This window comes from Anastrepha obliqua, chromosome 3 (genome assembly GCF_027943255.1).
Source record: "Anastrepha obliqua isolate idAnaObli1 chromosome 3, idAnaObli1_1.0, whole genome shotgun sequence".
NCBI lineage: Eukaryota > Metazoa > Arthropoda > Insecta > Diptera > Tephritidae > Anastrepha > Anastrepha obliqua.
This window is the reverse complement of record NC_072894.1, coordinates 144,301,595-144,324,362: the sequence shown is the minus strand read 5'-3', so window position 1 is coordinate 144,324,362 and position 22,768 is coordinate 144,301,595. Positions and strand designations below refer to the sequence as shown.

The following is a 22,768-nucleotide window of genomic DNA, read 5'->3' as shown; positions in this document are numbered from 1 at the left end:
TGCCTAATAGCATCACAACAGCTTATAACTTTGACACGGAGCACGGAAATTAATGCTTAGATCCACAACAACAAAGTAAGTAAAACATAAAATATTGTTATTGTTAAAATAATAAATGGTCTAAATAAATATTAAAATATTATTAATTTAAAAAATATATTGAAATATAATAAATTAAATATTGCTAAAAAATTACTTCAATGCTTAACATTCGCAAGATCCCAATTACTTGACTCCACACTGGCGAGCAAACTATTATCATCATTTCGAAATTGCAGTCGACGGGTGCCATAGTCGAATCGGTATGCGCGTGAGGCCTTTGATATAAAAATCAAGGCAAAGAGTGTAATTTTCGATAAGTATCATTTTTTTTTTTTTTTTTTTTATCTGCATCTGATGAGTTAGGTATACGTCAGTGAGGATCCAATTGTTACAATTTTCATATTCACAAGATTATTCAATGCCGCTTTAACCGAATGGATTTGGTTCTGAAAACTTTTTCTCGCGGACTCACTCTATAAGTAATGGCAAAACGCCGAATGTATGTCTGCCAGGTAAAAGTTTCTAATAGAAACCATCTGTCGTTCTGAAGTGACATAAAATTGTAAGTCCCTCCATTGGAGGAGGTCGTCCCAGTGTTCAAAAGATATCCAAAATTCATACAAAACCCGAATACCTGGTTAAAGGGGCGTTAAGCCAAATTAAGTGACACGACGTTCGTAACGCACCCAGTCGTAACATCAAGAATACATAACTATAATATATAAGTACATTCATATACGCCATGGACAGATAAATAGCACAAATGTAAACCTTATATATTAAGTTAAGTTTTTAGTGTACGAACTCTGTTTTGAACAAATAAATTTGTTTGTTTACATTTATTACCGTTATTAAGCTTACATTTATGCGAGGAATTTACCGTTTTTTTCGATAGAATTTTGGGCGTTCTATTCTAAAGGGTGAGTTTTGAAGAGCTATAAGAAAGTTAAAAAAAAAACACTCGTAAAATTCAGAAAAATACATGAAATTTTTATTTAAATCGATAGTACAGTCCATATAATTTAATGTTTGAAGATTATTTCATGCAAATGTTGACCGCGACTGCGCTTCAAATGATCCATCCGCTTAGTCCAATTTTGACATACTCTTTCCAATGTTTCGGGAGGTATCTCACATATAAATGTTTTAATGTTGTCTTCCAATGCATTAATTGAAGCAGGCTTGTCTGAATAGACATGAGCTTTAACATAGCCCCACAAAAAATAATCGAAAGGTGTTATAACGCACGATCTGGGTGGCCAATTGACAGGTCCCGAACGTGAAATGAAATGTTCACCGAACGCGCCTCTCACAAGTCCATTGTTACGCGTGCTGTGTGGCATGTGGCACCGTCTTGCTGAAACCACATGCCATGCATGTCAAGCTCTTGCATTTTGGGCAAAAAAAAGTTGGATATCATTTCACGGTAGCGCTCACGGTAGCTATTCACAGTTACGTTACGATTCGCAGCATCTTTGAAGAAGAACGGTCCAATGATACTTCCAGCCCATAAACCTTTTCTGGATACCTTGGTAGCTCTTGCAATTCTTCTGGCTGATCTTCTCTCCAAAATCGACAATCTGCTTATTTAAGTACCCATTGATCCAAAAATGAGCTTCGTCGCTGAACACAATTTTTCGATAAAAAAGCCAACTTTCCAAGAGCCCATTCACCAAAAATTCTGGGTTGCGGTAGGTCGTTCGACTTCAATTCTTGCACCAGCTGTATTTTGAAAGGCTTCACACCTAAATCCTTTTGCAAAATTTTCCATGTTGTTGAGTAGCAGAGGCCCAATTGCTGCGAACGGCAACGAATCGATAATTGATGGTCATCATTAACACTAGCCGATGCAGCTGCGATATTTTCTTCAGTTCGCACTCTACGTAAGCGTGTTGGTGGTTTGATGTTCAATAATGTAAATTTGGTTCTAAATTTAGTCACAATAGCTCGAATAGCCGCTTCAGTGGGTTGATTAAACTGACGACAAAATGGAAGAAGCGCGCGATAAACTTTCTTAACAGAACACGAATTTTTATAATATTTAAAATTCAATGATTTGCAAGCGTTGTTCGTTTGTAAGACGATTCATGGTTAAATTATAGACCAAACTGAAGATGTGTGACAGTGAAAAAAAACACGAAACGTGCGTCAGCTGTTTAAACCAACTGTTTAAAAAGATAATAGCTAAAAAATCACCCGTTATTTATTCTCATTGCTGTTTTTTACTTGTGCAGCGGAGAGTAAAACTTTAATATTGTTTCAGCGATTTTTACTATAATTTTTTGTTTCTTACATAAAATTTTAGAGTTATTATTGTACAAAAAAATGGGACGTGGAAAACATTGCACGCTGGAGAAAAAAGCTCTTATATACCGAGAGTCAAAACGCGAAAAGCTATGAGAAATAGTTGAAATGATGATGTGCTCTCGGAAAATGGTTTATAATGAATGCTCTACATTTAGCTAAGAAAGGTTCATCCTATCTAAGCAAAAAAACGGAAAGAAAACTAAACCCGCGAAAAACTGATGTTAATGTGGATAGAGCTATAATACGCAAGAGCAATGCAGATCATTTTAAGTCGGCACGGCAAATAATGCTTGAAGTAAACCAAGAATCTGGTGTTCAGGTCCCCAGAAAGCTTGTAGGAAGTGACTTAATGAAGCCCAGCTGTTTGGCCGCATAAGCAGAAAAAAACCACTCCTCTCAAAAAGACATGTCAAACACCGACTTGCCTTTGCAAAAGCCCACAAAGACAAATCTATTCAGTTTTGGAAAAACGTACCTTGGACCGACGAAACCAAAATAAATAGGATTGGACCGGATGAGAAAACTATTGTACGTCGTCCAAAAAATTAAGCGCTAAATCCTAGGTTCACAAAAAAGACGATTAAACGCGGCGGCGGAAGCATTTAGGTTTGGGGAGCTTTTTCCTGGCATGGTCTTGGGCCGATTGTTCGCATGGTTGGTAAAATGGATGGATTTCAGTATCTGGATATACTCCAGAATAAAATGGAGCCATTTGTGTTTGAGTTTATGCCATTAAATTGGATATTTATGCAGGACAATGATCCAAAGCATACTGCAAAGACAGTGAAGCAATGGCTCAGAAGAAAATTAAAGTACTGGATTGGCCGGCGCAGATCCTTGATCTCAATAGAAAATTTGTGGAATGACGTTAAGGGCAAAATCGCTAACAAAAATTTTAAAAAGTTCTATGATTTGTGGGCCGCAGTTGAGGAGGCTTGGTACTCGATCCCAAAGGAAAGATGCCACAAGCTTGTAGAAAGCATGGAGCGACGGCTTGAAAAAGTAATCAAAAACGGTGGATATAGGATACTAATCTGGTAAAACAATATTATTACTTAACAATCTGATTTGTTTAATACTTTTGCTTTTATTTGGAATTTTTTTAGGATGTGTCATTTATGTGTTCAGGAGGTTTCTTGAGTTATCAACGTTCTCGTAAATTAAATCAGAACTGAAATTCTTTTTGACCATTTTTGGAAGTAAATAAGTTTTTTAATATATTTTTTATGTTGCTGTTTTCCCAATAAAAAATAATTATTTAAAAAAATATTCAACTTTTTGCTTTCAAAGTCTATATGTGCTATTTATATGACCATGGCTGCAGATATGTATATTACTTCTTGGTTTGAATTTAAGCATTAGCTTTATACTGTAAACAGAATCGAAACCCATCGGGTGATATTCTTCGCAAAATTTCCCCCAGTAAAACAGTACCAAAATGATATTCGCATTAGAAGCAAGAAGATAAATCCCAAAATTTTACGACTAATTCATATTATCTAAGTTTTAAATATCATATCTTCTTTATGATGTAGAAGGCATTAGGTAGGCAACGTTTGCGGAGAAAATTTGTTTATATTTTTCACTGACGGCTGACTTTGACGACCGGCGGCAACGGCAAAATTCAAAATAAATCCATTCTCGTCGAATACTGCGTGTTTTAATTGTATGCTATTGGGTGGAAAGATGCGTTCTACCCAAATAATTACAAGTACACAAATTTATTTGTATTGACTACGGAAGTTCTATCAAATATTGAGAAATGCATTACTTTAGGTCACACCGATCGGACCTAATTTCAAATGCCACATTGAAATCTCAACTACAAAGTTTACATCATAAGTGAAAATTATGTTTGTATATGCCATATACGAGTTTGTATGTAGGTATGATACTTTTGAGTATCTACATATTTTAAGTAATTTTAATAAAAACAGGGTCTCTAAATTTCTATACTATATTTATGTGTTCCTAGATATGTACGAGTACACAGATATATGCAGATGAATGTGTACTTGTGTCTATGTAGGGCGATAATAGTTTTAAATTAATCATAAAATCTGCCTATTAACATATTTGGCAAAGAATAAATTTTAAACATTTAATTAAGTACCTGTACATGCGTATATCTACATTATTAACTATTTAAGGTGTTTGTACATATATGTGGTTTTTTGGTTCTGAATAATTTTATAACTCAATATTGTTTAACTAATGTGCATAATACCCTCCATACCCATACCGAAAAGACTCTCCATACAAACAAACGATTTATATCATATCGGGCGGTGGAAAACATTGAATTAGCACTAAAAGGTTGACCCTTAATAATATTATACGGCCGTAGCAGATATTTCTGAAACCGCAGATATATGCCAGAGATTAATCGATGGCCTCAAAATTAGCATAACTTAGGCCACTGCTCAAATTCATTCGGATTAACGCAGCAAACCCATTGAAAGTTGAATCCCTTGGACCCATACCACTGTACAAAGCTGCGACGAAAATTTGAAAATTTGCCATACTTCAAATATTTATGTGTAATGAAAACATGGGCCTTTCCAATAAAAAAAATTCATAAAAATCCCACCCATACTTTGTTTCGTTAGGCCCGACTATATCGCAAAACACTATACTTTTAAAAATGTAAAATTGTCATCCGTCAGGTGTCCCGAAGGCCGTAATTGTAATAAATTAAGAGGCATCCAGTTTTTAAGCAGGCGTGGATGTAGGAGTTTTATTGTGATTTGGGTAAAAGTGGGTCCAATTCAATCCAAGAGAAGGTGGACATGATTTATTTACAAAAGCAGAGTGAAGAGAATGTATCAGGAGACATTGTTGTTGAAATTTCCCAAGATTGGGCTCAGAATAATTCGAATGACACGTAGAAACCTCTTAAACAAGCGGAATTAAAATTCATATTAAAATTATATGGATGTGATACCGTGGAAATATCGCTATTCTTTCGGATAGCCAAGCTGCAATCCAGGCACTGGGTTCGGGTACAACAACCTCTAAAGTGGTGGAACAAAGTAGGAATAGCCTCACCATCTTGAGTGAAAATCATAAAGTTACCTTAATCTGGGTCCCGGGACATCGGAACATTGAAGGTAACGAAAAAGCTGGCAAGAGGGGGATCTGCCATGAATAACGCTCTTGCAGAATCGGTACTCACACCATTAGGTGCAGTCAAGAGTACAATTTCCCAAAAATACCTCCGAATCGCGGACTGTAGGTGGAAAGTCCAGACGAAATGCAAAATTAGCAGAACGTTATGGCCCACCTACAACCTCAAGCAATTGTCGGCATTAATAAGAATGAAACGACGGGACGCCTGGAGACTAACCGCAGTCATAACTGGCTTTAGGTCGATCGGAGAACAAGCAGCCAAAATGGGTATCCCTCACAATACATACTGTCACAGTTGCAAACAACCGGAGAAAAAGGAGACAATCTTCCATTTCCTCTGTGAATGCCCTGCCCTATGGAAGGGCAGAATGTTAACCCTGGGCCAACCGCTGTTCGAGAATCTCGAACAACTATCTGGCTTAGACGTTAACAACCTAATAAGGTTCCTTAACCGCACAGACTGGATATTGTTATGCTGTAAATAACCGTTAAAGAAGTTGGTAACGAGGATGTGGCAACAAAATGGCGCGGAAGCGCTAGTTGGATTCTGGAGGAATCACCACTTTAACCAACCAATCAACCGATACCGTGGGAAGTGGGGCACACTTGATAATCTACATGATTTACGCCTTTATGTACATTTTTATCCGAGAGGTTCAGCATTTGCCTTGACATTTTTTTGCAGAAAAACTTTCGCTCTGAAAACTACACATTCAAACTGCATTTATTTATTTACCATCACGAGTAGCCTTTCCTCGGAAAAAAACATTGGTCTCGACCAACTTGGGAATTTTGCTTGTTAAGATACATATACCTATGTACATGCAGCAAGTTCGCATATTGTCAAAAATTGCAATCATTTTTTAGATAACTCAAGGTTCATACCGCGAAGCGATGCCCAAGTCTTCAATTTCTGAGTTGAGTTAATTGAAGCTCATAAATGAAAGCGCCGATGTCTTCGTGAAAAATTCTTCATAATCTAATGCGGCTAATCTTGGGTTTCTGTCTGAGATCTGTTGGCTGAGTTAGTATTATTGGTAAAGCGGCCCCAATGCGAACGAGGAAATCTTAGTTTGCAAAAAAAAAGTGTATGTTAGTGAGTGTGGACGTGTTTTTTGGCACCACAGTTTTCGTGCTTACTAAGCTGTAATTGTATATTTTAACAACTTATAATTTGAAAATTTGTGTGCATGAAATTTGTGTGCAAAGAATCATTGTTCTTTTTTAAAAAATAGATAGCGATGTTATAAAATCACTAAATGCAGATTTCATGTGGGCTAAAGGTTGATCGCAAGCAAACCAAAATTCAAGGTGCCCGATGCAGTGAACTTTTCATTTGAGCTGTACGGCTTTTGTGCTGCTGATGTGGAGTTTCTAATTAGCTCTGGTCAAAAATTCATTTGTATAAATTGTGCTGCTATACTTCTTCTTGAAATTCGCCATGTATCGACAGCAAAGCATTATCTTTGGAAGTAAGTTTTCCTTATTTCGAAACGTTGTTCAGCGTAAAGTGATTCCAAGTACTGGAGTCGTTAGCCAATTATGATTTCTGCTCTCTGAAAAGGGCATTATATAAGCTCTAGCCGGTAGTATAGTTGTACTGTGTATATAACTAAAGACTAAAATTTCAAAATGTGAGCAGCCTACATTTCAGTTTTTAATTAACTTGAAGGTTTTAAGTTTTCCCTTATTTTAAGATAGATAAGTGTGTGTAATGGGCGCTATCGTAGTAGTTGAAAGCGGTCGTCCCAGGTTCGTTAGGAAAAGTTTTTTGTAATAGCGGTATACAATGGCAAACCTCCGCGTGTATTTCTACGCTGAAAACTCTTCATAAAAAACAATCTGCCGTTCGGAGGAATGAAAGCGCATACCGCAAATGAGGGGAGGAGCTCGGTGCTTACACCCGGGGTGAATTTTGACAATTTTAAGAAAATATCAATGTATTTATATAAGTTTGTGTAGTGATTCTACTCGATGTGCTTTGGGCCAAACCTATTTTGCTGTTTTGAATTGTTATGCTTCAGAACCTCTCAAAGTTTCAAATTATTAGTTACTTTGCTATATAAGTAATATAAGCTTAACACACAAATTTAAATCTAAGATGAAAGTGTTTTTAATAATTGTATTGTATAATGCAATTGTCCTAATTGATTTTATTTTGCGCTTTTTCAATTCAATTCGAGGCTTTTGAAAATGAAATAAGTCAAAATTTATTCATCTCCCAATTGTTTACATTTGGGCATACCGCCGCTATACATAAATTATAATTTCTGTCCATTATCCCTTTAAGCCGTTAAAAATATTCCATATTGCAACTCTCGCAGGCACAAATTTATTTTCCCTTTACTCATACAAAATAAAAGTTACACTGCTATGCACATAGATGGTGGAGTGGATTGGATTGAATTGGGCGCATGGGGTTAGGGGTTGGCGTTAGTCCGAACGATTCAGTTCTCCTATTAGCACTACTTGGCCAGTTAAAAGCAACTGAACAAGGGAAAGAGAGTTTTTTGTACAATCACTTTTGGCATTAGTCACGCTGTATGCGCTTCATTAAGTGACTCTAATGCTGAGCAGCTTTTGAAGTGAGTAGTTGGGGGTTGGATTTCGAGAACTCCTAGTACATTGTATGGCGTTATTTTTGCCATCCATGGATGCATGGATGGATGAATTCAAATTGACATATTTTATTATAATGATTTTGCTGTACGAGTACTTTGCGTGCAAAAGTTATTTGCTCTAACCTTCCATCCATTCACCAACTACCCTCTTTGTTATATATAATTCTATTTTGTTAACTTGGCCAGATTGCGCGGGTACTAAATTGGCATATGAGTATGAGGTTTGACTTTTGCGTTTTACGCCTGCTTGTTTTTACAGAATTGATTCATTGAAAGAAATATGAGAGCAAGTCCTTTATAGAAATAAAGCTTTGGATTAGCGTTACAATTGTGAATGTAAATACACCCATATACACATAGATATTTCCAATACAAGGTGGCGCAAAAGTAATCTTGCGATGTTTTTTCGCTGTAATTTAAAAAAAAAAAATGAAAAACTTTGATTCTTCTTGTGGATTATTTTTATTTGGTCTTTTAATTTTTTTTACATCAAGTCGAGAATATGATGTCATGTAAATGGCCGCCGCCACAGTTGATTGCCATTTGAACCCTTTTTATGGCATTTTCCTTCCCTTTGGCCAAAACTTCCGGCGATAGCTCCTCACATTCTTGACGGATAAGCGTCTTTAAGAGCTGCAAGAGTCTGAGGCTTGTTGACATAAACCCGCGACTTCAAAAAGCCCCACAAAAAGAAATCTGGAGCTGTCAAATCAGGCGATCTTGCTGGCCAGTGCAAATCGCCAAAACGAGAGATTAGGCGCCCGGGAAATGCATCCTTCAGCATATCGGTTGTGGCACGTGCAGTGTGTGCCGTTGCACCGTCCTGTTGGAACCACATGTTTTCCAATCGCAATTCATCAAGTTGCGGCAAAAAGAACTCGTTGATCATTGCTCTGTAGCGCTCACCATTCACAGTAACCGTTTGGCCCGCGACGTCTTCGAAGAAAAAAGGTCCGATGACTCCTCCAGCGAAAACAGCATACCATACAGTGACTTTGAGCGGGTGTAATGGCTCTTCGTGGGTTACACGCGGATTTTCAGTGCCGCGTAAATTTTGTTTATTTAAGTACCCGCTAAGATGGAAATGGGCCTCATCACTCATGATTATTTTTGATGAAAAATCATCTTCCTCTTGGTGGTGATTAAGGATAGCTTGAGCGTATGTTAGACGCGATTGGCGGTGAGCAGCTAACAGCTGATGCACTGTCTGGACATTGTACGGAAACATCTTCAAATCTTGTACCAAAATTCGTTGTAAAGACCGTCGACTGATACCCATTTGCGTGGCACGTCGTCTGGTCGATGTCGACGGCGCTTCCATGATATCCTCGGCTACAGCAGCAATATTCTCTGAAGAACGGCTACTCCTGGTCTGCCACGCCTGGCAGCATCTCGTGTTGTGCCAGTCTCTTCGAGGCGAGCGGCTAAACGTCGCAGTGTTTCACCAGTAGGCGTTGGACGGTGAGGAAATCTGCGACGAAATTCACGTTGTGCCAAGGTCATCGACCGATTATTGGTCAAATAAATAGTCAGCAATATTCCGCGTTCTGGAGCAGTGTAGCGTAACATTGTTCATTAACGAGTATTTCGCATGTGTTTACTACACAAATGTCCAAACAGAACTGACATTAGGGGCCAATCGCAAAATTTATAGCATTTTCTGATAGGAGGATTACTATAGCGCCACCTGTTATATAACTAATACACTTAAGTGTTTACATGAAATAAATCTGCGACTTTTTCCCTCAAATCCTGTTATTCTTCTTAGTTGGCACAATAACTCCCTTAACGATTTTGTCCGATTTCAAAGATGCCAGTAGTCGTTGTTTAATTCATGAGGATACTGGTATTAATTAGAAACACCAAATGAGGCAAAATCTTTCTGCATTAGGTTTTAGGAAATTTTTGGTTAAACGATTTCGACTTAAGTTAAGCCTCAAATCAGCTCTTCAAGTAGTATTAAAATAAAGATACAAGAAAATGGGACGTTAAAATCGAAATACATGTGTACTTTTTTCGTATTTATAATTTATAATGTAGGAATTCAATTTTTTTACTACTGTTAAAAATTGAAAAAAATTTTTGCGGATGTTTCGCTGGTCATCTAAACTTTCATTCCTATGGGAACAAGTCCCGTCTGCAAAGAAAAAGGTTTAATGTTTATCTATTTGCGTAGTTATACAGAACCATAATTTTATTTTTTGAGAAGGAATAAAATAAAATAAATAATTGGCGCGTACACCCTTTTTGGGTGTTTGGCCGAGCTCCTCCTCGTATTTGTGGCGTGCATTGACGTTGTTCCACAAATGGAGGGACCTACAGTTTCAAGCCGACTCCGAACGGCAGATATTTTTATGAGGAGCTTTTTCATGGCAGAAATCGGAGGTTTGTCATTGCCTGCCGAGGGGTGACCACTATTAGAAAAATGTTTTTCTATTAATTTTGCTTTCACCGAGATTCGAACCAACGATTTCTCTGTGAATTCCGAATGGTAATCACGCACCAACCCATTCGGCTACGGCGGCCGCCGTAGCTCCATGAAAAATTGTATCTGTTGACACCGAATGGACTTAAGATAGTTGCACACGATTCTATCGAAATGTATATTCCAAAAAAAGTTCGAAGAATAAAATTATTTTCCAAAAAAGAAATAAGGAGTAGCACATATTTACTTGACCTTAATGAACTGAAACTACAAATACAATTGCATTGTATTGTATGTCCGTGTCTGCTGTTGTATTTCAGGGCCGCATTGGGAAGGCGCCAGTGGAGCCATTTTCCTTAGAATTGTTTAAAGAATTCACTACTTGTTTTAACATCTTTAGCTGGTAGACATTTTTCTTCTCAACATTCGGCCCATATTGACATAAATAATTACGGCTCGTTGGCTAGAAGTGAAGTGTTTGGTTGTGCGTGTAGTAATTACAAATGTGACTCCATAACTCAAATATTAAAAACTGGCGTGTACTTGCGTGAATATTGAATTTGATTGGATTCATTTATACTTTTAAATGAAATTTAACTCGCTAAGAAAATATTTAACAAAATATGTCTACCAAAATACCACCTTGATCAAAACGTTCTCGGAACAACCGCTAGGTGAGGCCCTAAGGCAACTGATTTGAGTCAATTTTTGTTCGCAAGGTTGCCACATCTATGATTTTGAATAAATCTACCTCTGTACGTGTTTTCGATTTTTCACAGTTCTAAAAATGGATTTGAATTTGCAACAACGAGTTTGTATTACATTTTGCGATAAGAATGGATTCAATGATGCGAAAATCTTAGAAATGTTGGCAAAGAAAACAGCCGTTTACGGGTGCCATGAACGCTTCAGAAGAGATCGTGAGTCCAACGCGGATGACGAACATAGTGGCAAGCTGTCGACATTGAAAACTGATGAAAACATCAATCAAGTGAAAGAAATATTGATCAATAACCGCAAATTAATTATCAGGGAGCTGCCAGAGGACTTCAATATTGTTTATGGATTGAAGTCAATAATTTAGTTTGCGGTGTGATGCTGCAAAGTTGGTCCCAAACGACCTGTATTTCATGTAAAAAGGGACCATATTGTTATCGCCAAAGGCATGATAGCCAAGTCTGAGTCCGCTCCAACAATTACCAAACGCATTATTTCTGGAGACGGGACATAGGTTCTTAGTACTACATCAGGTGAATGAATGGAGAGCTTTGAATGAATCAAGACCAAAAAACCGCGTCGTTTTCAGCCAAAAAAGAAAGCTATACTCATGGTTTTTATCGATTACAATGGGGTTGTACACCACGAATTTTTGCTACAACATCAGACAGTAAATAAGGACTATTATTTGGACGTTATAAGCCGTTTTCGTGAAGCAATTCGCTAAAAACTGATAGATTTGTGGGAAAACAACTCGTACGATGTGTACCATGACAACAAACCGTCGCACAGCGCCATCATTATCCGTGAATTTTTGACCAAGAGCGAAACGAATACCATCCACCAGCCGTCGAAATCATCTGATATGGCTCCCTGCGATTTTTATGTTTGATCGAGTCAAAATCGTTTGATTACTACAGCCAAAAGAAAGTAACAGAAAAATCGAAAACCGTTCTGATGGTTATACCAAAAATTGAGTTACAGAAATATTTCAAGAGCTGAATCAAACGTTGGCATAAGTGCGTTGCAGCTGATGGGGAGTACTTTGAAGGCGCTGATATAACTTTTGAGGAATAAACTTGAATTTTCTGAATATATTCCGGTAACTTTTTGATCAAGATGCTATTTCTATATGCCAGAAAATTGCATATTTGTGTATAAGTTATAAGCAAATTTTTTCTGGTTTTTTACTAATTTCTTCTTTCTTGACATCCCTACAGCGGCTTAAAACTGTAGGTCCCTTCATTTTTGGATCAACAAATAATTTATTCTTATTATTTTTACTTGACAGCTTTAGCCATATAGATATGTACACGTGTACATATACAGGGCCCGCCATCTATCGTTACGGATTTGAACTAGGTATTATTTGAAGAATGGTAACACTTAGCTGTCATCTAATTTGACAGAAAATTAGTTTTATTCTTCCGCTGATCGAAAATGGTTGTGTATACGCTCAAAGAACGCTTTTTCCAACGGGATTTGGTTCCAACAAGATGGCCCTACTTGCCACACAGCGAATGCTGCGATAAATCTTTTGCGCACTGTCTTCGAAGATCGCATTATCAGCCGAAATTCTGATATCGTTTGGCCGCCTCGGAGCTGCGATTTGACGCCGTTGGATTATTATCTTTGAGGTGCCGTCAAAGACCAGTGTTATGCCAACAAACCAGCAACAATTGATGCACTGAAGACCAACATACGCGATGTCATAGCTGAAATACAGCCGCATACAATCGAAAATATGTTGAAAAATTGGACCGATCGTATGGGATGGTGCATGGCTAACCGAGGCAGCCATATGAATGAAGTTGTGTTCCATCATTAACTGGAAGGATTGTACTTCAAAATAAAAAAAACAGTTTGGAAAAATATTTAGTAGTTTTTTTATAGCATTTTTAATTCCGCAAAGTTATATGGCGGACCCTATAGATGTAGCTATGCGTAATTATGTATTGAAAGAATCGCTTACGTTATAAGCACACATTTAGTTTATTTTGATATAACATCTCAGAGTATGTACTAGTAATTACAGCGTGTGAGTCATCAAGGTAATTTCCATCAAAAACAACGCAATCATTCCAGCGCCGCTTTAACATTTCAATATAACTTTTGTAGAACGATTTATCTTCTGCCTCAAAATAGGCCTTAGCTTCAGGGATAACATCTTCATTCGAGCGAAATTTCTTACACATTTGGACGACCACAACGACCGATTCCGCTGTGCATCATCGGTGTCTCTACGCCCACGTTTGAAGCCAGCAAACCATCGTTTTATGGTTGTTTCTGATTGGGCAGAGTCCCTATAACACTTTTCAAGCCCTTGCTTCGCTTAAACGGTAATTTTCTTCATCAAAGGGCAATGTAAAATTAAAACACATTTTCATAGCTGTCTTTTTAAAGTTAGTACTAACTGAAAAGAGGTGAATGCAATAAAACTAGTGCCATCTATGTGTTAGGCCCGGAAATTTAACTACTACTGGCTAACCTAACATAAGGTGTCAGAGTAGTTTTCTACGGTTATTGTGAGTATGTCAGTGGTAAGCAAAAGTGGAAATAGAGAGACCTAAGTACCTTATTCCGCAATGAGCTTGGACTTATGTGAACTTAAATTCCTTCCCAAATCTATTACGGGCAGAGATATCCGATTTTGTGCTAAATTACGTTTGGGCGGAGCACTGATACAAAAACGGTCACAGTATCAAAAGAGAAAAATCAATCTTCTAGCATGAACGCTCGGGCTCGCGTTCCAAAACGATAAATACGTACTTACGAACACGAAAATAGCAAATAGCTCACCTGCTGCATTATCTATACGTTACTTCTTCTGACTATCATTTGTTTCGATCTATAGCACTTTTTCTGCCTGATCAGCACTATCACTCTCATGCGGAAGCAAAAACATGGATTGTTTCAAGAGGCGAGGAGATTTTGCGGTGCGGAATTCGCGCGGATAAACTTCGAGGCAAAAGTAAATTTGTGCTTTCAATATACTTGCTTTTTTCGCTATAAATGTGCTTTGGCTACAAGGCGCTTCTTGATCTTAACAAGGTTTTTCGGCTAATCTGATTTCAGTGCCGTTCACATTCTCTATTCAAACGCACATTGAACTCTTTTGTGGAGATATTAAAGCAGGTGTAAATAAGTGATTATTACGGCAGGCCATAACTTTTGGTCCACAAGTAACATCATATTAAAATTTGATGTGGAAAAAATAACTAATCATTCAAAGGTATATTAGGAAGAGCAAATAATATGTTTAAAGCTCATACAAAGGAAAATAATAAATTAGAATGTAAGCTGATAAATGACTCTTGATGAAATATGAATAAAAGCAAAGCAGTCCTATTATAAATATCGGAGAAGAGCACCACAGCGGTGCTTAGAAATATTCGGGTTTTTTAGAAGTTTTTCATTACTGTTGAAGTTTCTGGAAAATATTAAAACCTACAAATATACATACATATACATACACACAGAGTTGTAAAACATTTCTTTTTCATATCGTATCATCACCATTTCTAAATAATTCGGTGATAGCCAGACCAGTATGATCTCAATCATCAATCTATCCATTTCACCTAATTACCTACTCAGGAGTAACAATATAAAATAAATAAATAATAACTTTCATTCGCCAACTCCTATAAAACCAAAATATTTGAATTTTATGAGACTGTAAGCTTTATGCTGAAAACAGTTACCGACGTACATACGTAATCCCTTACCGCAGCCCCTAACGAGCACAAAACTGAGCAAAACTCATCCCGTAGAGAACAACTGTGTTCTTTTAGTTACATATTTGCACAATACATCGGTTTGTGTGTGTATTTTTAAGTTATTTTAATAAAAATTTGAATTTTTGTAAGTCTATTTTGTAAATTATTTCGAAATGTACTGATTCACAGCACTGTGTGGTGAAAGAGCAATCAGCTGACAGGGTTCTACGGGAATTTTCAAAGATCGTGAAATAAAATCTACTCTACTACGATACGGAAGGAAGGAATTTTTCATTTACATGGGGTTCTCATTAGTTTGATCGCAACAGCCGACAGGGGACTGAACAAATTTCTGAAATAGTTTATAGATAAATTATACAAAATTACGAAAGTATTAAAAATTATGTAAAACATCTCTTTTTCATATCGTACCATCACCATTTCTAAATAATTCGGTGATAGCCAGACCAGTATGATCTCAATCAATTCATTTCTTAACTTTTCCCGTAATTTTATTATTGTACAGAAAAAACTTACATTAAAGAAGCCATTCATTTCAAGGCTGAAAACGTCTGATTTACAAGCTCAAAACAGGTAAGGTGTGTTAACGAAACCACGTAAACAAAATTATGTAAATACAAATACAGTAAACGAGGTCTATGATCTGCTGGGGATTGCCCTAAAATAATACAGCAATATTAATGTTATGATATTTTGAGATTTATATAAATATGTACATATGCATGCAATTTGTTTTGATTCTTTGATATTTGGCTAAAATCTAGTCACTACTAGTAGGCCTACTAATATAACACTAGCTACGAATCATAAATAGATATGTATGGGTTTTCCTTACAAGCAGGCTATTTATTTGGATTGTTGATATGTATTAGGCTTGTGTATATGTGTATTGCGTAAGCATGTTGAAACACGAATAATACAATTTCCGCCAGTACTTAAAGCGGCAACATTGGCGATATTTAATAAGTCGGTGTGCGGAACTTCAACAGAAATTCATTAAAACTTATATCGCCTATCTCCCCACATAAAAGCTTCGTTGTATCGTGGTACAAATTTCAGATTGCGGCGTCAGATTCAAGTACAAGGATAAGGATGTCGCGACTGATTCAAATTAGTTCAACAGACCAATATTAATAGTGGAAGGCCGCAAATGGGAGGAGCACCCACACACGAAGTCACTTTAGGAAACTTGGTAAATCAGAAAACACTTGTAACAATGTGACACTACGAGTATTGGAAGAGGACACAAATACATACCTACGTGATGACTGCGGATTTCTTGGTTGTTGATGTGTACTTTAGTGTATGACATTGTTTGTCTACTTATAATCACAATTGTGTTTGTTCGGCTAAGTTTGCTTTCGCTTGTATTGGAGAAGTACTCGCTTACATATATATATGTAAATATATGTACAGTGGCTCACAGAACTATTTTGCATAGTCCTTTGTAGGTACAAAATAACAATTTACTGATTTAAATGCGAATTCTAATTGGTCCGCTGTTCCTTAAAGAAATTAAGCCTTCAGCAAGCATAAATATTGTATCTCTTAAACACTCTCACCCTACACCTCTCTCCCTCAGAACCCAACCTGTCGAAACAGCACGTTTCCTGGGCTTACCGTTAGATAAGTTAGACGACAACTTTCGGTGACCTCACCGTATTGGCAGGGCCTATTGGACTGCTATGACACAACAACAATAACATTGTACCGTTATGTAATTATAATAAAAATGAGACCGGGGCGTTTTCCTGTAAGAACAAAGACGGCGAACTGGTGACTGACATCCAGAGCAATCTTAAATTATGGAGGGAACACTTCTCGAACCTGTTAAACAGTGATAGCTGCGCATGTCACAGAGAATGTGCAGATCCCGAAAACACAATCGACGACGACGGAATAGACGTTCCGCTACCTGACCATGACGAGGTGAGAATAGCGATAACGCGGCTAAAGAACAACAAAAAAGAACAACGGGCGCCGATGGACTGCTAGCTGAGTTATTCAAACATGGCGGCGAGGAGCTGGTAAAGTGCATGCATCAGCTTCTATGCAAAATATGGTCGGATGAAAGCATGCCTGCCGATTGGAATTTAAGTGTGCTCTGCCCAATCCATAAGAAAGGCGATCCTGCAATCTGTGCCAATTACCGCGGAATTAGTCTTATAAATATCGCCTATAAGGTTCTAGCGAGCGTATTGTGTGAAAGGCTGAAACCCATCATCAACCAACTGATTGGACCTTATCAGTGTGGCTTTAGATCTGGAAAGTCTACCATCGACCAAATATTTACAATATGCCTAATCTTGGAAAAGACCCACGAAAGGAGAATCGACACACGCCATCTTTTCGTCGATTTCAAAGCTGCATTCGACAGTACGAAGAGGAGTTATCTGTATGCCGTGATGTCTGAATTTGGTATCCCCACAAAACTAATACGGCTTTGCAAGATGACGTTGCTCAACACCAGCAGCGCCGTCAGAATTGGGAAGGACCTCTCCGAGCCGTTTGATACCAAACGAAGTTTCAGACAGGATGACTCGCTGTCGTGTGACTTGTTTAACCTAATGTTGGAGAGGATCGTACGAGCCGCAAAACTTAAGCGCTCAGGCACATTTCTTTATAAGAGCGTACAATTGCTGGCGTATACCGATGATATTGACATCATCGGCCTTAACAACCACGCTGTTATATTAGTTCTGCCTTCTCCAAACTGGATAAGGAGGCAAAGCGAATGGGTTTGGTGGTGAACGAGGACAAAAAGAAATACCTCCTGACTTCAAAAAAACAGTGGGCGCATTCGCGTATAGGCACCCACGTCACTGTTGACAGTTATAATTTCGGGGTTGTAAAAGACTTCGTTTATTTAGGAACCAGCATTAACACCGATAACAATGTCAGCCCTCAAATCCAACGTAGAATCTCTCTTGCCAACAAGTGCTACTTTGGACTAAGTAGGCAACTGAGCAGTAAAGTCCTCTCTCGACGAACAAAACTAATACTCTACAAGACTCTCGTCATGCCCGTCCTAACGTATGGCGCAGAAGCGTGGACGATGACAACATCCGATGAAGCGACGCTTGGAGTGTTCGAGAGAAAGATTCTGAGTAAGATTTTTGAACCTTTGCATGTTGGCAACGGCGAATATCGCAGACGATGGACATCGTTCAAGCTGTATGAACTTTACGACGACATAGACGTTGGCTGGGTCATGTCGACCGAATGGATATAAACGTATTCGATGCGGTACTAGCTGGTGGTAGCAGAGGAAGAGGAAGACCTCCTCTGCGTTGGAAAGATCAGGTGGAGAAGGACTTGGCTTCACTTGTGTCCAATGTTCAGGTGTGTCCAATTGGCGTCGGTTAGCACGAGAAAGAAACGACTGGCACCCCTTGTTAAACTCGGCCGCGTAAGCGGTTATCGCGCCAATTGAGAAGAAGAAGAAGTCGAGCAAGTTTTTTCAGTTTGGTACTCTATCCATTTCACCTACTTACCTACTCAGGAGTAACAATATAAAATAAATAAATAATAACTTTCATTCGCCAACTCCTATAAAACCAAAATATTTGAATTTTATGAGACTGTAAGCTTTATGCTGAAAACAGTTACCGACGTACATACGTAATCCCTTACCGCAGCCCCTAACGAGCACAAAACTGAGCAAAACTCATGCCGTAGAGAACAACTGTGTTCTTTTAGTTACATATTTACACAATACATCGGTTTGTGTGTGTATTTTTAAGTTATTTTAATAAAAATTTGAATTTTTGTAAGTCTATTTTGTAAATTATTTCGAAATGTACTGCTTCACAGCACTGTGTGGTGAAAGAGCAATCAGCTGACAGGGTTCTACGGGAATTTTCAAAGATCCTGAAATAAAATCTACGCTACTACGATACGGAAGGAAGGAATTTTTCATTTACATGGGGTTCTCATTAGTTTGATCGCAACAGCCGACAGGGGACTGAACAAATTTCTGAAATAGTTTATAGATAAATTATACAAAATTACGAAAGTCTTAAAAATTAGCAAATCGTCTTCACAGGCAAAATACTTATGTGAGCCACTGTATATATGTGTATTCATTGGTTGGCATCTTCAAGCATACTTGCTTCGAATTCTAAACTTATTTTTTGGTGTCATTGAATGTTTATGTTCATGCTAAAGTGTGCGAGTTTATTTAGCAATTCGAAAGTGTTAGACAGAGATTTGTGGGATACACAAAAGTTTTATCACTTTGGAGATTCCATTCGCCGGTGCCAGAATCAACGTGAATATGCAAAAGCAATGCAAAGAAACATATATGCATATGTACATATGAATATGCATACACATATATTAGAACTATATTTTACTATTACAACTCTGTAAGAAGACTTTTGAAGTGTACTAAAGAGATTAATGAAATCCAAATTACGGACCTGCCAACGACATTTAGTAATTCAAGCGAGTGCTTCGTTTCTTCTATTTTTCGTGTCTTTTATATATGTATAATATTTATATAGATAAGCTAATATATGTATGCACATATTACATATGAATACACATCTGGTGAAATCTACTGGTATCGAACTAGTACCATTTTCATCAATCCGTCGATCTATAGTATTTAACGCCTACGTGCAAACTGCAGGTGTATTCCTTTTTCTTAATATTGGAGTTGATGCTCCAAAACCATAAAAGTTTATACGAAATTGAAAAAAATATTATTGTATGTTTTTATGTATATGGCAGTGTAGAATATATTTTTAATTTTTCTTTATGTTTGATGTAGTGCGAGAGCGAAGTAAAAAAAGTAGCTTTACCGGGTGGCTCTGTCAGGAAAAAATAAAGTGCAGAGTGCACAATAGCGGTATGCAATGCAATTCTGATCGAAATATAGGTAGATTGCATCCTTTCATTATGGAAAATGACGGGGCCATAAACGACCATTGTTGTTGTTGTAGCGAGTTAAACGTAATTGCAGCTACGTATAAATATGGCAACCAGAAAGTGTTTGTACAGTTTTAAAACACTTGTGCTTTATAAATAATATACAAAAATGAAAACTATTGTAATATTTTGCTGGACAATCACGATGTTTTAGGTCTTTTTTTAACATTGAGTTTACTAACTTTTCTGTTTTTTCAGTTGTAATCCTCGCAACATTCTGCCCGGATAACACTTCGCAAAGCTTCTTTAACTGCTGTCGAATTATTTTTTCCGATAGATCCAACAGAGTCTTAATAGGATTGAGATTCGGCGTTTGGGGGAGTGTTTTGATCTGTTTGGAGCGCTGTACGAGAGCTAAAGCTTAACGATCTTTGCTATGTGTTTTGGGTCGTTATTTTGTTGGAAGCAAAGTGTTCTTGATAAGCCAAGCTTCCTTTTAAAATCTTCCCATACCCCCATTTATCCATTCGTCGATTCACCGCCGCTGTGTTTCAATGTATCAACATGTATGTATGTATGTATTTTATTTACAATATTAAGAGCAATTCCTGATTTGCGCCAACAATCCGACGACCTCTTATCCCAAAAACACAAAAATTTACTTTCGTCTGAAAAATGGCTCGCTTCCAGAACTCTGGAAGCTTATTTATTAAGTTATTGGTGAGTCCAATGCACTCTTGTTTGTTTACAAGGTAAATAAACGGGTTTCTTGGAGCAACACTGCCAGGGTATCCAGCTTTAAGAAACACTTTTCCAGCAGTTTCCGCACAAATACAATACTTTTTTTTAAATACCATACCTGGGTTTGAATGTTAAAATTCCGGTTTGCTTGTAAGTGTTTATTACGTGTTGAATAAAGGAATACATTTTCCCAACATCTTTGCCATATTTCGGAAGCTATTTCCATATTTCCACAATTTTATATTGTATTATTTTGCTTAAATAATTATTTTTCTTTCTGCTGCACTAATTTTTATTATAATAATAATATATATATATTTTTTTTATATTGAATAATAAATTTTATTTATTATAAATAATAATTATTTATTTTCCTTGGTTGCCATGTTTTCATATTATTACCACTTTTAAATAAAGTTCGCTAACCGATAAATAATAATCACAAATAATGAAAAAACAAACGAAAAAAATCCTAATAAAGTAATGGTATTATTAGAAGAAACAAACTGTACGCAGACTTTCTGGTGATTATATTTACATGTTGCTGCAATTGCTTACCGTTATGTAACCAATGAAGTGAGCAATCTTGCTTTTATAGCTTAAGAATGTAATGAAAGAAAGAAAGAAAACATGTTTTTTTTTTGTTCAAAATCAGTTTTATTCATCAACGTAATTTCCATCAAGAACAATGAAATCATTCCAGCGCCGCTCTAACATTTCATTACTACTTTTGTAAAACGATTTATCTTTTGCCTCAAAATAGGTCTCAGTTTCAGGGATAACCGCTTCATTCGAGTGAAATTTCTTACCGGAGAGCATTTTTTAGCTCTGTGAACAACCAGTAGTCAAGTGCAATTCGAAGTCGCATTCATGTAGGGCAAACACTGTTCAGAATAATCAACACGTTCTTGTTTTTGGTCATCAGTGAGCAAACGCGGCACCCTTTCGACAGAGCTTTCGCATAGTCAAATGCTCATGCAATATAAAGCCAACACGTTCTTTTGAAATCTTTACGATGTCAGCTAACTCACGTAACTTCAATTTCCGATCATTCAAAACGATTTTGTGCATTGTTTGATGTTTTCTGGTGTTACCGCCTATTTGGACGTCCACTGCGTTGTGCATTATCGGTGTTTCTACGACCAGTCAGCAAACAATCGTTTTACGATTGTTGAATTGAGCGAGTTCCCATAACACTTGACCCTTGCTTCACTTGAACGGTATTTTTTTCCACCAAGAAGCAGTGTAAAAATATTTTTTTTATCAATGAATAGAATATCATGAAATTTTAACAGCTGTATTTTTAAGGTTAGTAGTAATTGAAAAAGAGATGAATGCTATAAAACTAGTGCCATCTATGTATTAGGCTCAGTACTTTTCTATCCGTGTGTTATATTATATATTATATATTCTTGTTAAAAAACATCAGTAGAGAAAATATTTGTTTGGTAAAAAAATGTATTTACTGTATGAATATATGAACACTTGTGGAGTGGAGAACATTAAGTTTTTTCTGAATGTGTTTGAATGCAAACAACGGTATAATATCGTTAAAAGATAAAGTTTTTATGATGTTCTCAAAATTTGAAAAATGGTTTAGTATGCAGGCATGGCAAATAAGTATATGTACTTATTTTCGATAAGATGCCAGCGAATGCAAACCATGTTTATGAATAGCTTTCCTTTGAGAGAAATGTACACAGATGTTTATTTGCTAATGTCTGCCTCGGGGTGATCCCCGTCAAGTAGAAACAACTTTTCACTTTTGTGAAGTTTTATTTTCATTTTCAACAAAGGATTTACTGAGGGTACCGCACACAAGCCCACTTGGCAACGGCCGGTTTCATAGTATTTAAGTTAAAATGCAAAACTTCCAACATCTCGGTTCAAAAGCTCTTAGCTAACATTTTTTGAGACTTATGGTCGCGTTAATCATGGAAGTAATACCAGTAGAATAGGTAAGCAAATTGGAAATTTCGCTAGAGCCAACCAAAGAGAGCTTTCCAAATATTGGCAAGCCAGTACAGGCAGTCAACTGATAACGTGTTACGTGGATTCACTAAAATGGTAAGATGCATGCATCAGCTTCTCGGATGAAAGCATGGCTGTCGATTGAAATTTGCTTTGCTTCTAAATACCGTCTATAAAGTTCTAGCAATGAATAATAAACTGTA

At 37.1% G+C, this 22,768-nt stretch overlaps 1 protein-coding gene across 1 annotated transcript in view; it reads right to left on the bottom strand.

Moving 5' to 3' along the window:
* The window catches only part of LOC129240339 (MOXD1 homolog 2), a 170,572-nt gene that overhangs the window by 85,863 nt on the left and 61,941 nt on the right, over positions 1–22,768 (bottom strand). The window lies entirely within an intron of this gene.